This window comes from Diprion similis, chromosome 3, assembly GCF_021155765.1.
Source record: "Diprion similis isolate iyDipSimi1 chromosome 3, iyDipSimi1.1, whole genome shotgun sequence".
NCBI classification, from domain to species: domain Eukaryota; kingdom Metazoa; phylum Arthropoda; class Insecta; order Hymenoptera; family Diprionidae; genus Diprion; species Diprion similis.
This window is the reverse complement of record NC_060107.1, coordinates 7,591,262-7,608,652: the sequence shown is the minus strand read 5'-3', so window position 1 is coordinate 7,608,652 and position 17,391 is coordinate 7,591,262. Positions and strand designations below refer to the sequence as shown.

The following is a 17,391-nucleotide window of genomic DNA, read 5'->3' as shown; positions in this document are numbered from 1 at the left end:
AAAAAAGATGAAAAAACACTAAACCGTTCTGTTATAACCAACTGTTTTCTGATACATAATACAGGTATATATATATATATATATTACACACATAAAGAAATTACAGATGTGAGAAGATTTTTCCGCGAATCGTAAAAATAATCTTCGGCCCTTTTTTTCTATTCCAATGCTACGTTCTTCCCGAACATTGCCAATCGGTTTCGGTGCTAGTATTTCGGAGGTATTTCGTCGGCCTGATGGCAGGCGAAACACTGTTTTTATTTTTTCATTTTTTATTTCTTTATTGTATCGATCGACTCAATGATCCAGCTGAATTGGATCAGCCGATATCCAATAGCTCGGATATGATCTACGGAAATGTACGAGAAATTCTATCTGAGTATACGTATAATAGACGCGGGATAGAAAAACGCTTTGAAATTTTTAATAGACTTTATTCCTTTAGTAATTATTAACTAAATTTGAATAATCGGTTGAAGTAAAATTTTAACTGAAAAACAATAGCAAGGCGTATCTTAACGTTTTGAAAAATTTGCAGAGAATTACAAAACGGTTTTGTAATAATATTATAATCGTAGAAAAGATGAAATGAGTTCTATGAGTTGATTAATTCTTTGATTACAATCTCTTGCAAAATTCTCTAAAGAGTTGAAAATTGTTTCAAAAACTGTGCAAAAGAACTTACACGTTAACACTGCATTGTTATAACACGTGAAAAAATTTCAAAAAAAATTTTATTTCGTTATTCATTTTTTTTATCTATTATTGAAAACTGTAAATCGTCTAAAAGATTTTCAAAAGGGTTTAACGATAACTCAAAGAAAGTGTATAAATTTTGCCACGTACATTTTCAGTTAAAAAAATATTCAATTCGATCACTATAATCGACAATTTGACAAATTACCGATTTCAGGATAGTTTAAATTTGCAATGAAAGTGATACGCGGAATGCTTGCAGAAATCAGGCGTGTAAAACGGCAATTTTTCACAACAAGCATCATGTAAGTCAGGCATAATTTTCTGGATGCAAAAAGCGTGGAAAGATTAACACGCCGCGATAACCGGCGCGCGCTGACTCGAGTTTGCGTTTTAATTAATTTCGCACGATCGTTTCGCAACTAACCGCCTACACGTACCTAATACACCTCTTGATACATACGTAAAGAAAAGTTTCATTGTCCATATCGTCGGTACAAATCAAGGCCGCAGAATCACGACTAATATCGTATTACAAAATCCTTCGATTATTCTCCAGATTTTGTGAATAAAAAAATTCTAATTTACAAAATGTTTTTCGAATATTTGTAAATAAAAATGCTACGAAGAAAAACGAAAAAAAGAAGAAGAAAAGAAACAAAGAAAACCGATCCAATTGTTATTAATTTTAATTATATATATTTAAAAATCTTTAACTGTACCAAGTTTACATATTCATATATTGTATGTATCAAACTAAATCACGCGTTTATTCAACAATGTAAAAGTCCCGAGTTTAAAATTTCCGCTCTTTCGAAAGAGAAGGAAGGAAAAAAGAAGAAAAATTTACACAAATTTCCTTACCCTCGGAGTGATACAAATACGACTTTGAGTAAACAATATGCGTAGAAAAAACTGTACGCGCAAAGTAAAAAGACACTCTCGACGTGCCTAATAAAAGCTGTGGCAGCCTCGGAATGTTCTAATCCGGTCTTAGAGGCGGGCAGTGGGTTTTGGGGACGCGAAATATCGTCACCCATGACGAGTTGTCACACCGGGTAATTAAGTAAATAAGTAAGGATATGCACCGACTGTTAAAAGTATATCCTTATCATCAGGATTTGTTATCAAGTGTGTTGAAATAAAAATTACACTTAAAAATAATAAAATCATAGATCAAATGCAAGGTTTTTGCTTTTAAATTACAAAACGTTGTTTTATTTTTATACTCATTAGTTCGTCAATTAGTTTATCCTTCTTTTGTTTAATTATTATCGAGTCATGCCTCGTTTCTCATATTTCGTCAAATTTCGCAGTCGCGAGAGTATACAGTCGGGCTCGAATATCACTGAAGAAACCTTCCGGTTAACCGGAATGCCGTACTCCAAACAGTTATATGAGATCCGGATTTTAAAACCACCGTGCATACAAAAACACCGCTTGAGTAGCCAGGATTATATATATATATATATAGATACAAAAGAAAATAGAAAGAAAATATCTACATAGAATATAAAAAGTATTGCAGACTAACAACTGAATTTTTCTCACAGTTTAACACATCATAAAGAATTGTAGTGAATATGTAAATTCATTCACGGTTTTACCCACGAATAATTTCTTTTCCATATTAACTTCAATTTTTTCTTTATTCCATTTTTTCGTTGCTTGACAAAAATTATGTGTTCAATATTAACGTACTTGTCGTAGACAACGATGCGCAAAAAAAAAGTGTCTGGAAGGTATGTCGTGACGTTTAGCTGTTCTTGTGAACAATATTAATTAACATATAATACGTCAAATATGTATTTAACGTTCAAGTGTAAGCGTAAAATACCGTTTCACCGATCTAAGCTCGAGTTTTCTGCGTCGCGTGAATCATGGTAAAAGATAAATAATGAGATGATTTAAAAAACAAACAAAAAAAAAAAAAAAAAAAAAACGACAAGAAATATCGGAAAAGCGTTGATTAACATCAATACAGACGAATAAGCATACATAAATCGTTTCTTAAAAATTCTCTTCTTCTCTCTACGTTCAATCGCAATATAAACAATTATTATTAAACTCATTCAAATCTACACGTATTGCATTATACATACGTACAATTAAATCATTTGTTTCTATACAACGGTACAACGTTGCAAGAAGGAAAGGAAAAAAAGAAAAAAAAAAAAATAATGAACGGACGTATATATAATGCGTTTAAGAACAAAGCCTTGAATTAACGTAAAGTGGAAGAATGAAAATTTTTATAGGCGTGGAAAATAAAGAAAAAAATAAAAAAAATAAATGAAATTAAAAAGAATTACATCTCGTAATTAGATTTTGCATTATACCAACCTGAAACGACCTCCAGAAGATCTTCCGGTGAACGGCGGCCACTGTGAATTCACTCAGGATCAAGATGTAATACCGATGCAACGTCGTCCGTCCGCCGTCGATCTTATTATCCTGAATAATCTGATGCAGCTGATGGCGGGTCTCCTTATTTCCACAAACTGCTAACTTTCCTCTATGTCATAGTTACGCTCCAAGTCCTATGTGTTTCGTTAAATTTCGTATCACCTTAAACTCGGTTTTTATTTTTATTTATTTCTTTTATTATCTTTAGATATTATTTATTGATTTTGTTAATATATTTTTTTTTTTTTTTTTTTTACAATTTATACGCAAATATATCGAACTTGCGAATATACCAACGAAGGAAATAAAATTTGAAAAACGTGACAACTTTCTCTTCGTGCGTCGATTTAAATATCCTTTAATATATTATATTATTATTACTTAAATTGTAAATAATTTTCGATCAGAGAGATTCCTCTGTCACACTGCATTTTATTACAGTATTCTCTTTCTCTTTTGTTGTTATTATTATTATTATCGTTATTATTAATCTTCTTCTTCTTCTTCTTCCTCTTCTATAATTATTAATTTACATGTAAATGTAGTATAATATGTTTGTTTATTTACATGTACAAAGTTTCCGCAATAAGATACTTATATTGCGGCAAGTATCAGAATGAGCGTTATTCTTGAGGCCTGCCCATACTTATGCTACTCGCCCCACTCTATCGACGCTCTCCATAGCCGCGAGTAAACCTCCGCGACTCTTGCCTTGTCCGAAAAGAACGACTATAAGATGTACTTTCTTCGAGACGAGCATCACCACCAGCAGCAGCAGCACGCGGTTCCCCTAATTTGCCTTACATGCATAGAGTGTGTACAAATATTGCCTGCCTTAATTATATATGCTGTTTTAACGTATATACCAAATTTAATTAACAGCCTCGAGTCCGGCACGCGTCGCGTGAATAAATATTTTTACGTAACCTTGCGATAAACATTATTTTAATTTTTTTTTTTTTTTTTTTTCAACAAAACAATTGTTTATTTTATTTTTACTGTTTTTTTTTTTCTAATCAAATTCATCCCTTGGACAAATTAATTGTTATTTTTGATGTGGTGGAAGAAAATTATCGCCGTTGGTATGTGGATTGATATTATAAATCTAAAAATCCTCGGAAAAATTGTCACGGTATAACGAGATTAGGACTCGAAGGATAAGAAAATAGTAATTTTTGATATTTTAACATGTTAGATGTGTTATATATGGAGTTACAGGGAATATGAGTGAAATTTGCAAGAAGAGATGGATTTTTTTTTCTTCTTCTGATTATTACAGCGAAAAATTAATCACGTGTATATAACGTATTTTAGAAAAATCTGTAAGAAAAACAGAAAAGCAGAAACGAACAGGGTGTAGAGAGTAACGCAAAAATATTTACCATTTCGAAATTTTCATGAAAGTAAAAAGAACTTGAATCGTTTTTAAAAAAATAATATACGAGAGGAACTTCTCAGACTTTTATTTAGCGGTAAAAAATTATTTACACGCATTTACATTATCTACACGCCATGTTGTAACACGAGCATTTATATTGAATTTGACTTACATGTGCGATAATTAATTGATAATTATCCAACTGATTTCTCATTAAAGAGGTAAAAGATGGCGTAGATAAAGTTACTGATAGAAATTTACAATTATTTGTAATTCGTAGGTAAAAACGGACGCTGCGGAAGATATGCGGTAAGGATTGGACCCTTATTACAGATATATACGTATACGTTACACTCGTATGTCGCAATTTCGTGAATGAAAATGATTACACACCTCACGATGCACGTGCAAGGCCTGGATACCTATCTACCTAATTGTAAGACATAAGTGTCGGTAAAATACCATTCAGGCCGCGATATAACGAGTTCCACCGTACATACATATTAGGGTGGCGCAAAAAAGCCGACTATTTTTTTTTTTTTTTTTTTTTGAGTCTTGTGTGACAAAATGTTAGTTTTTGATGTTTTAAGAGCCCACTCCAAGGGACAGTTCAAAAAATTTGGTTCCACATTTTTTAAAACGTCAGAAATCGTCAAAAATCGTTTTTTTTTTTTTAATTTTTTTTTCTCGTTACGGTATAATTTTATAGACAAAAAAAAATAAGTTTCCGAAAGTTTCAGTTCAAAATTTGAATTTCGAAAGGTAGATCATAATTTTTTTCAATTTTTTGGTGCATTTCTTTAGATCTTTTCGAGCGACCTTTTAATATTCATATTAAAATTTCATAAATTTTTTTTCTTCGATTTAGTAAGAAAGAATCTACAACAATACACCACGACATGAATTAAAAATCAAACGAAATACTGAAAGTATAATTTTTTTAATTTAATTTTTTGACGATTTTTGACATTTTCAAAAATTTTGAGCGACCTCTTAAAAATTTTTTTTCAGAGCTTTCCTTTGGAGTGGGCTCTTAAAACATCAAAAACTAAGTTTTTGTCACACGAGACTCAAAAAAAAAATGGACAGATAATTCGAGAACCACGTAAGTCAGACGGATCTAGGAGTCAATAAAGGTGTGCCTGATACCGAGAAGGTACTTCTAGATCGTAAACTGGATTTCCTCTATCAAAGAGATACTTTCGTCGCCCTTAAATAACGTTTAATGGTATAATGTTACAGTTGGGTACACGAACGTCATCTTTACCTACCAGGCACGTATAGACGTTGTGAAAAGATAAGATGAACACGCACGATGTACATACGTAGCTATAGCATATCTGTCTCATTTGTTCTTGATCATCCGGAGGTTTTAATGAACGTTCACGGTTCACTAACCAGACCCTGACAAATGAAAGTACCGTTTTTAGGGTTCACGTTGTGCCTCTACGTACATACGTGTTGCTTTTTCTCCGTTTTCGTCTCTGTAGTGTGGGCAGATTGTAAATGTGTGTGTGTGTATGCGTGTGTGTTATGCACGTGCATCTCGCACGCGCCTTGCTTACCCGTGAAATTTGAGAATTAATGGTCCGGACTGTCTCGATGAAAGGTAAGATCTTTCATCCTTAACCCTTCGAGCTACTTACACGTCATTGTGCCAAGTCAACTTTTGTAACAAGATAGTATTCTATGATTTTTTGGATTGCTGAAAATAAATTTGAAAGAAAATTTTCACGATTCAAGATGGTGGATCCGATGTGGCGGATAAAGATTTGAAATTTCAGCGAATACGGACAAAAACTCTGTGCAGGGGGTTTCGGGATCGCTGATTGGATCATCGATTTTCGAAATCTGATTTCAGAAATGAATAATTCCATAAATTTTCACCATTATTTTCAATCAATTTCTTTCCAAAAATACTAAATTACATTATATCTCTACATAAAGTTACTTCCCACATTAGATGGCCTGAAAAATTTCAAGCGATTTCAATTTTCCGTCGATCACAAGGTGTGCAACCTGATCAGAATCGTCCTGCACTATGACTTTGAAAAAACGATAACCTGTAAAGGTGAACAAATAAACACATTTAACGATTGAAGAGACAGTCGGTTCGACAAGGTTCCAAAGTACCTACATACATAAAAAACTTCCGCGTGATCGTGAGCCTCTGATTTCTATTAAAGGATCGCTGAGTCGAACTCACATGCGTATCATGGAATCCCGGTACACTTTTTGCCGAAAAATAAAGTCATACCTACAATCTACCCGTTGAAAGGTGTACTTAGATAGAGAGAAGCAGGAGGTGCGTAGTTGTCTCGGAGGTGTTAACCCAATTTCATTCAACATTTCAGCCTAGCTGATGCGTTACATATCACGCACGTATATATATATATATATACAATATATGTGCTTTTAATGCAACGATCGCGTGACGCAAATTGCATCCAAGTTTTACGAGAATTTAAATGCACTCTTGAGACGAGCGACGATTTGGTGAAAGATGTCTTTCCTTTTCCGTTTGTTTGTTGTGTTGTTTTCTTTTTTTATTTGTTTATTCTTCGTAAATCTCACAACTTGTCGGAATATATGATTGAAAGAATTTTGTATAGATAATTGAAATTCCGACACAGATGTGACTTGAAATATATATATATATATATATATATATTTTTTCGTAAAGTCAACACGATATACGATTTGGTTACTAAAAACTGTTAAAGATAAATTTTTTTACATGAGAAAAAAAACACACACACGCATACAAACACTAGATTCTTAAACCGTTGAAGAAGCAGACTTTTTTCTCAACATATTTTTTTTTTTTTTTTTTTATGGAAAATTGACCGATATAATTATTCAGTCGTATAGAAAGTTTTGAAGAAACTGACTTTCGAGGTTCAGAATTTTTTAAATCGTTAATTGAGTTATCAGCGAATTTCATTTCTTTTTTTTTTTTTTTTTCTCTCTTTTATCAAGATGAAAAATTTCGCACAGACTTGAATTCTGTGGAAAATATTTCCGCTGGATCAAGTCGAGGTACGATCGTTAAATTTGTCTTATTGATAGGAATTAGGATAGAAAAAAAAAAAAAAAATAAATAAATAAATAAATAAATAAACATAAAAAGAAAAAAAAATCCAAAACAAGAGCAACCTTTTGAAATTGGATTGCAGAAATCCCCTTCGGTAAAAAATTTTTTTCATCGTTCACAAAAAGTGTTTCTTCAAAAAGAAAAACAAATAGAGAGAGAGAGAGAGAGATAAAACTTACATATGTTACTTTGAAACGAAACACCCTAATAACCGACATACGGTACCTATAAGTTTTCGACAAACACGCTCATGCAGTCTACAATCATATAATTTCAGCGTCGATTAGTAATCTAGGCTAATACCGATTCGAAACCTCTGATTAAAGTAAAACAAGAAAATACCGTATCTGCAGGGCTCGCTGACGACGGTTTATAAATCAGCGTATATACGGCTGCGTGAAAGCAGAACTTTTTGAAGCTTGCAATAGCAGACGACACACACACAGTGCTATCGGTTTCCATTGCGTATTCACACCGATAAAGGAAGGCTCAAAGGTCTCGAGACGACGGCTAGACACGTACTTACTACTACTGTTAACTACTGTAAACCGCAGAGATTATAAAACAAATGGAGAGCAATTTGTCGACTTTATACTAATTAAGCTAATTGAATCTTTTTCAAGCATTTTTATTACTCAAATTGTATTGCCTGCCGTGCGCGGATAAGACAAAGTAAAAACATTCAACCTCAGTGCTCAGTTAACCATCTAATGTTGAATCCGATGCCACCCGGAATCGACTATATAATAGATATTATATACCCACATAGATACCGTTTCTACGTACATACATGTCAATTGACATAAAAGTAAATAAAACAATACCTTCTCTATAGATTTTTTCAATTATCGCTCTGCGTAGGTGCAGCGCTTGGGCAAATATATATATATATATATATATATATATATACCTTTTTTTATATATGGATTCTCACTTTCTAAACGATTTTCTTATACAAATTCGGTGTGTGTTTCAAGTGCACGGACTTATACGTCGGAATATTTTGTATATCTTATTACTATAAATAAATAAATAAAAAATAAACTAAACAAGTGAATTGTTTATGAAATTCAAACCCTTCTATTAATTGAAAAATTTCAAATGCGTAATTTTCAATCTTTTTTCTCTTTATTTGACTTGCGAACTATAATATACGTATGCTTGGCACGATGATTCAGAAAAGCGTCCCGTTAGTGGTAGGGAAAAAGAGATTAATAAAGAAACAAGGTTAATGTTTAAAAATGTATTGTTTAAGACCGAGTTATATATACATATATTATAAGGCTAACACAATTTGAGAATATTCGCTGGGAATTTCGATTGAATCGTAGTATATTTATACAGTTCTTATCTCGATCCTTTTGCACTGAACGTATTTAGCGTTTAAGAAGAAGGCAATTACGCCTTAAAGGTAGGATCTTATACGGCAATTAAAGTACAGAATTGAAACAAGCGGAGAGGTAATTAGGGGTAAGGATTTAAGAAGAAAACTAAAAGAAAAAAGAGAAATGCAAAAAAGAAATTAGCTAAATTAAGATCAACGATGTACGTATGTGGATATATATATAAGATGGGTATTAAACCCTGAAGAGGAGATCTCGGATTAACGGGACAAAAAAGAAACGGTGTGTTAGGTATATATATGTGATATGGTTTCAGTCACAGCGGGCTTAAGCATCCGTGACAATTACCGTGTGTACGTACATGTATGTAACATAAAGGTACAACACGTGTTAAGAAACAAGAGTAGAAACATTAGCATCAAATGAGATTTAAAATAAAATTCTGTCTATGTAGCCCATGTATTCAAGGTAATTAAAAAGTTAACAATTAATTCCTTGTAGCTGCATTTCAAAGTCGCGGAGTAGTTTGGTGTAAGTTTAAAAAAAAAAGCAGCCGAGCCCCCGCGTTTTATCGCGAAACGATCTGCAGATCGACTGATTCTGATTCTTTGGGGATTCTTGTTAACTGTAAATTGGCTAAATGCACCTGACACGATTCCACTAATTGTCAGATATGCATATAGATATATATATATATATATATATATATATATATACTGGTATACCAAAGACGGTTTTATCGGTCTTTGATCCGACGGTTGGAGGATCGAAAGATTCGTTAATTGGAATGGGATCCTGTTATGTTGTTCACGTCATAAGTTTGACAAATTCGGTAATGAAAGAAAGATAACAGGCCTGGTAAAATTACAACGGAAAATCGATATTTTCCAATGGAATGGAGCTAATTTTTTTGAACGCATAATCATTGAAAATTTAACATGTTTTCTTGGATTCTCGATGAAGCAGGATATTTATGACAGAAGTTGCCAAACAATTATTTAGGAAAATGTGAATAAATAAATAACTTGTACGATAATTACACCTGTGGAAAAAAAAAGAACTCTTTTTTACAAAGTAAGATTATTCTTTTCAAATATTGTTTGTCAATTTACGTAATTACGAAAAGATATAAATAAAAGTACGAAACCTGACAAAATAAATATTCCGTCAATTGAAATAATAGAATTTTTTCACTTTATATTGACTGTTGAACGAAAAGTTGTTTTGATTGAATGATTTTTTTTTTTTTTTAAATTACTTAGTTTACTTTCGGAAATGATAAAAAAACCGCAAATAAATGCGTTGAAAAGTCCTCTAAATATACAAAAAATGGATATAATATAGATGACCGAAAGGGTTAATATGAAAAACGCGTATAATACCTATATATTATGCATACAAAAGTCGACGAGAAATTTCTCCAAATACGTGAAAAGAAATTGAAGAGACGAAATACGAAATACGAATGCAAATCTAGGCATCTGCATCTGTTACTGCACTATTTTCGAGGTGAATTTAACTTTCGTTGCCGAATTTTTGAAGGTAAAAAATTTTGTCTACCAATATTCTGACTTTCTCGCTAAAAAAAAGTACGATATCGATGCAGAAAATTCAAAGACAACAAGTATTACGAATCTGAAATCAGATTTTCATAATTCAGCCCCGAAAACCCTTACATAAAGTTTATTCACCGTATTCGATGGAATTTGTAATATTTCTCATTTGAAATTCGTTTCTCTATTTCATCCAGTATCAAATACTGCAACTAAATCTACTTCACAAGTACTTGCACGCACTTCCCGAACAGTAATTTTTACAAAGGGATAAATTTCATAGGCAAGATAAAAAAAAAAAAGAAGAATTTTAAAATGGAATTATATGTTAACCCTGATTTTATAAAAACAAAAACAAAAAAAACCGTACCTTCTAAAATAAAATTCTTATCGATTGAGGGAAAATAATATCATACACGACAATTCCATGTTCTGTCGCATATATTTGAAATTGCATGGAATGGAATGTGATATGTACACATAACATAAGACATGCAGAGTAACGCGTAAAGAGCTAGAAATATACGTGCGTCCTACGCTAAAAAACCGTTTGAAATTTCAATCGTTTAAATTCAGAGCATTCACGTGGAGTCAAGTATATAGAATAGTTACGTGTGTGTGTGTGTGTGTGTGTGTGTGTATATAGGTATACAGGCACATGTTTATACCCATGCACAACAAAGTAGGTAGGTACATCATGCCCATAAAGGAAGCGAGAGACGAAAATTCTCACCGATCTTAAACCGCAACAGCCGTCGCGCGTCGTACGGCTAACTTTAGCGGTTTTCATGCTATGCCGAGGTTTTACGGACGTTCGGGCAAGCCGGCTAATCACCGTTGTACGTACGTGATACTAGAACGCGTTTCTGCCCCCGCAGGGGCCGAGATACAAATGACAACCCGAATTGCTTGGGCACATACGTAAGTAATTCGGATCTCACACCGCACGCCTTTCTAGTTAAGAATAGATTTAGATCCTTTTTTCACTTCGCTATACTCCGGCCATTATCTTACGCACGTGTTGACATATAATGTGTTTATTAGGGTGGCGCAAAAAAACCGACTATTTTTTTTTTTTTTTTTTTTTTTTGAGTCTCGTGTGACAAAATGTTAGTTTTTGATGTTTTAAGAGCCCACTCCAAGGGACAGTTAAAAAAAAGAGGTCGCTCCAAATTTAAAAAAATGTCAAAAATCGTCAATTTCTTATCGAATTCAAATAATAAATAATGTCACAAATTGCACGCTGAATTCTTTCGAAACATTATATGATTTGAGGCATCATGATTTTCGTATGTAAAGTGACGAAGGCAGGCATAAATGACTTCAATTAGGTATGGATTACTTATAGGTGTTACAGGTATCCGAGCTACAAACCGGGTTATGCGCGAATGCTTTGGAATAATTCGCTGCCGGTACGAGGGGACGAATTTTAATTGAGTCGCAAGAATTTAAATTATACTCACATCTAACGTGAGCTGATCATGCTCTCCGCAATTTATCGCCTGCCTACTCAGATTGCACTAAAGCATAATCTGATCGTCACAGCGGTTATTAAATGGCTTTTAATATACGGATGGAATGATTTATGCACAATCCACCTCGCCTGATGTAGCTAACGACAATTTTGATTTCAAGGGGTTAGAAAACTTTCTGTCTCACGTTTCACTCACAATTTTTTCAACGCAATATTTTTTATATTCCACAGCTGTTTCTTTTTTTTTTCCACTTTTTCGCTCTAACTAGTCAATCGCGAAGAACTTCGCAGAATCAGGAAATTACAACGAAAAAATCTGCCGAAACGCGAGATGTTAGTTTTCTGCTAACAGTTTTTCGCCAATGAAAACTTGTTGCACTCAAATCGTAGAAGAATCATTGATAATAGATGAAAAAAACGAAAATTTCCACCCCTGATTCAATATGGGATAAATTTTTCTTCGTTTACTATAAATTTATTAATTCGAAACTTTCAAAGTGAAACTGACTACAGAATTTTTCAATAGGTTAATTGAAAATTTATTTTCGAGGTCTCTAATTGTAATTATCTGCACTAAATTAGAAAAAAATTTTCAAGAGTAACAATATAATTCTATAATCGGTATGAGAAAAAAAAAACACTTTTCATTTAACAAATTATCGTAAATTACGCTGAAGAAAAAAGCAAAACCAAACGGAAAATACTGAAATCATTAAAAACAGTTTGAATTAAACATCACTTTCAAATTTCGCCATAAATGTATTGTGAGTGACTTTTGTTGAATATTCATGATTTAGAACGCAGTACGATATTGCAATGTGAAAGGCGCCTGATCTGAAATCAGAACCTGAAGATGACCTCTAAGTCGGTTTGTACTGTTCGAGTGAGAGAGCGGTTAAGGTAAAGAGAGCCAGAGAAAGAGAGAGAAGGAAGCGAAAAAAGGTGGCAGAAAAGAAATTGTTAATTTAACGATCGATTTTCACCAGTGCGATTAAAAAATAATTGGGACACACGACATTTACACACCTTTACTATCAAGTGGACGAAATTTTTTGTTTACTTGATAAATGATTAGGCATAATTAAATAAGTGTGTTTTTAGTAACTAGTCAAACATTTATAAAGGGCAGCTCATTTCGACCTACGTACACTCCTTGAATTTTTGGATTTGGCCCGCAATTTTTTATACGATTCTTCTCACTTTGAAAGGCACTAATTTTTTTTTTTTTTTTTTTTTTTTTTTTTTTTCTTAGATTTTTTCGGCACGATTTAAAAACCTGAAAAAATTGTGAAAAATCATGTATCAGATATGAAAATTTTTCAAGCTCAGAACCGAAATGAGAAGATTTTTCTTTTTTACTGTTCTGTCTAGCTTTTTCCGAAAATAAATTTCATAAAAATTAGAAGCGGGAATCTTTTTACTATATCAATGGTTGCTGAAACATTTTCATATTTCGATAAAGATCATAAGATATTTTTTTTCACAAGTATACTCAAGTATGCTCAGGCACTAGTCCCATGCACATCGTGTTATGCACTTTACGATATCCGCCATTCTTATTTTCATCGATAGACGACGAGTTTGCGCAACCGATAAATTGAGACAGCGTAATAACAAGTACACGAACGGTGCTATTCACAGCGTTCGTGATGCAGTTCCTCAACTGCAATGGATATGTGCGCGGATACCTGCACACTGCACTGCCTTGTGCAAGGTCGTTTGTTGCACTCCTGCACACATCGAGTTCATTCATTACTGATGCTGCTCCGCTGTGGGTAACGCATGGTTGATAGATCATAGACGATAGACGATAATGGGCGATAGACTATATATATAAATGATAGAAGATATTAGGAAAAAAAAACAATTGAAAATCAAGGAGAGATTTTTATCTCTTCGCAACTTTTCATTTCGGTTGATCCGATCTTAAAATTGCGTGTAAAATATATGTATACGGTTATGGTGGTAATAGTAGTTCGTGAAAATAGCAGTCGGTTAGGAGAACGCAGAGAAGAAAAAAATTTTAAGCCCCAAGTTTAACGTTGAAAAGTGTAATAAAACGTGACTTTTTAATATCGCTGTAATATTTTTATACCACAACGTTGCGTTGCGGCTGCAATTTTAATACTTGACAAAGACAACACGATTGATTGATCTGATTATCGAAGATCGATCGTGGTAGGTACTCTGCAGCAGGCGGATGCGGATGTGATCTTCATATTCATACCGTTTCGTTTCGACTCGTGTTCAAAATATGTCCAGTAGAGAAGAGAGAAGAAAGTTGCGCAGATTTGCACGTTTGAAAAATCGAAAGTAACATTGATGCGGTGTGTACGTAAAACTCGATAAAAATGAAACTCAAAACAAAAACCTGTTTTCGCAGGATTTCGCTATTTATTCTCTCTCTCTCTCTATCTCCCTCTCTTTAGAGACGTCAAACTTACGCCGGCATAAATTCAAACTGTACACCCGGTACGCCGGAATGAAGAGCACTTTTTTCACATACCACATAGAAATATGTGCTGCAGGACGCTTATTACAGGAATAATACGGCCAGCTTCAGTTCACGTCTCGTTTCTTACCGTTGTGGCAAAAACTCGTTGTAGAAATATTTGTAAATTAAATAGATTAACGTTACGCTCGTGTTTATGTATGCATAAAAGTGCTATTTTTTTTCTTTTTTGAATTAGAATCTGAAAAATAAATTGAAAACAAATTTTGATTATTCATAATTTTAAGTCGATTTTGCGCTGAAAACAAGGAGAACGTCAAACAAGTATTTTGACTCCTTACTCTCAGCTTGTGAGTAATTGCGAATTCTATTCCGTATTTGATTTTGCGTAATTTGAATTCTACGATCTGTTCTGTATTACAGGGCATAAATTTTTCAAACACATTTCAACCGAATCAAGCGCTGTTTCAATTTTTACAAAACCTTGTGGAGTATTTTCCAAGAAAATCGAGTTGCCAACGCGAATTACACTGCCCTGCAAATAGAAACTGTGAAAATAATGAGTCCATACGAGACTCGAAAGCCGGCTGAACTCGAGAAGTTGAATATTGCGCATTCGACGTGCGTAAAATTGTCTGACAACCCTTAATAAGGACACAAGTTCATACGTAAACTGCAGTGGCTCGGCTCGAGAGAAAAGTCTGATGCAATCCGCGGGGTAATGACATAGCGTGGCTTATGAAAAATGACAAAATTGCCAATTTCAACCGTGTCCCCAGCTCGTGTGGAAATCATATTTATAACGCAGACCAGAACCATCATCTGCACACATCCTCCACGTCTATTACAATAACTCTATTTCTATACTAGTTTAAAATTTATATCGCATCGGTGAAACGATCGTGAACGCGGCTCCGTTTCGTTATTCGGTTATGGTTCCGATTTAAAGAGGACGAGAAAATAAAAGAAAGAAAGAAAGAAAGAAAGAAAGAATAAGAAACCGAGTCAAATTATATAGAAATGTCGAGCAAAGGATACTTACGTACGTACTTAGTTAGCGAAAGTCTGGAAAGTCGGAGACCTCCGATGTTGAAGATTCGTTTATTCATTCATCGATTAGTTGATTCAACGGTGCATCAAACTCTAAGATCTACGACTTCGCATGATTGAAAATGGACCGGAATCGAGGTGATTTCGAATGAAATTTCCCAAGCACCGTAATTCCCTCGTCAAATTTTAAAGATCCTCTCATTTGACTTGTAAATAATAAATTCCAAGAGTGATCAGCGTCGTTTTTGCTTCAGTTATAATAACGCGTCTGCAAACACTTGTTGTTTACACCGAAGGAGGGGGAAAATTCACCGAGGATCGTCTAGAATGTACATGTTTAATGCTACAAGAGACAGTTTGACCGTCGCGGCGTCGTTGGGCACGGAAACATTTCCCTCACGTGCAACCCACATTCAGTCTATTCGATATGGGTGTATATAAGTATGTATATATGTATGTATATATATATATATATATATATTATACATTACTATCTGCGTCTGAAAACCGGGTCTGGATTTTTTACCTCTTCGTGAAGACGACGGCGCTGTCTATCTTCATCTCTTTCTCTCTATGTGTAAGAAGCATCGACAGCGTGCGTGAAAAGACGTTGAATTAAATTTCCATAATCGAAAATTATGGTAAAAATAACACGTCACGTTTATAACTGTATTACAGTATTAATTTTAACCATACTTCACAAGAAGAAAGAAGGAGATAGACTGACGAAACGGTGAAACGATTTGATTTATATATTGAGGTTAAAATGATGTTTAACGAAGCCTCAAATCGGTTATTATATAATGAAAACTCTCTACACACTCCCTTGATTTTTTTTCCCCATTAATAATTGTCTTTTCCTCGTCCATCTCGTAGATATCGTTTCTCTCTGACAGATTCACGTGCGCCGGGACTGATTTGCACGATGGAATTCAGGAAAGACCTAGATCCTTTGATGATGTGAAAAAAGAGGAGAAGAAGAGAAAAGAAATGAGATGCATTAATAATGAAAGAGAGGCGAGGAATGTCCAACTCACTTTCCACCAAGGTCTCAACACTATACGTTATACGTTATAAGTGTACCATTTGTCAGCATCTCTTGTTTTTGAATCTTAAACAAAGTATATATCCATAAATTTCATTGCCAATTACTACTACTATTATATTATCTTTTATAAGTAAATTATACTATTTTCATAAGTAAATCCGGAAATGACATCCGCACGGAAATAACGCACGTTGAACGTTAATCGAAAAATTGAAAGACTGCAAGAAGAATGAAATGAATGCATCGGAAGTCGATAGTTAGAAGAAGTGTCATATAAGAAGACTAGAAGTGAATTAATTTAGCCATACTAGGATGAATGGCGATAAAATGCAGCGTTATAAACGGACTATTATTCAAATATTATTCTTCGTCATCGCAAGGAGTAAATAGGATCATAAAAAGAATTCTAAACTCGATGAAAAAAATTTGGTTTCTCGTTGCGCGGCGGTCGGACATTAATGAAATTTTATTTAACGTTGTTGTAATTTTTTTTTCACAATATTTCTCTATTTTCCCAAGAGCTAATTCGATTCAGACGAGAAGGAGAGCAGCTCGTTTCGGCACGCGTGTACCTTTTATCCGCAAACAATAAATTGCCTTCGCTTTGTTGTTGTACCGGATACCAGGTGAGAATACTGTGAAGGTCGTTAATTTGTCGAATTAGAGTTAAAAATAATAAGCCAGAGTGAAATTTCTATCCAGCCGTAATAAGGCAGGAAAATAAAAGGTGAAGATTTCACCTCGCGTTACATTATAACGTACAATCACTTCCGCGATGCGAGATTTCGTGATATTATTATATATGCATCGGTGAATGACGGTAAAATCACACGCGGAATACCGCAAACGTGCTCGTTTTACAATTACTTTTATAGGCCGCACGTATTTACCTTCGGC

At 33.9% G+C, this 17,391-nt stretch overlaps 1 protein-coding gene across 2 annotated transcripts in view; it reads right to left on the bottom strand.

Moving 5' to 3' along the window:
• LOC124403986 overlaps positions 1-17,391 on the bottom strand; it is a 44,810-nt gene that overhangs the window by 12,887 nt on the left and 14,532 nt on the right. The window contains exon 1 of one of the 2 annotated variants that reach the window (XM_046877764.1): positions 3,040-3,278. The exons of the other annotated variant lie outside the window; for it this stretch is intronic. The gene's annotated coding sequence lies outside the window, so the exon portion shown is untranslated. Of the gene's footprint in view, positions 1-3,039; positions 3,279-17,391 lie in introns of those variants that run through there. 2 annotated transcript variants of the gene reach the window in all.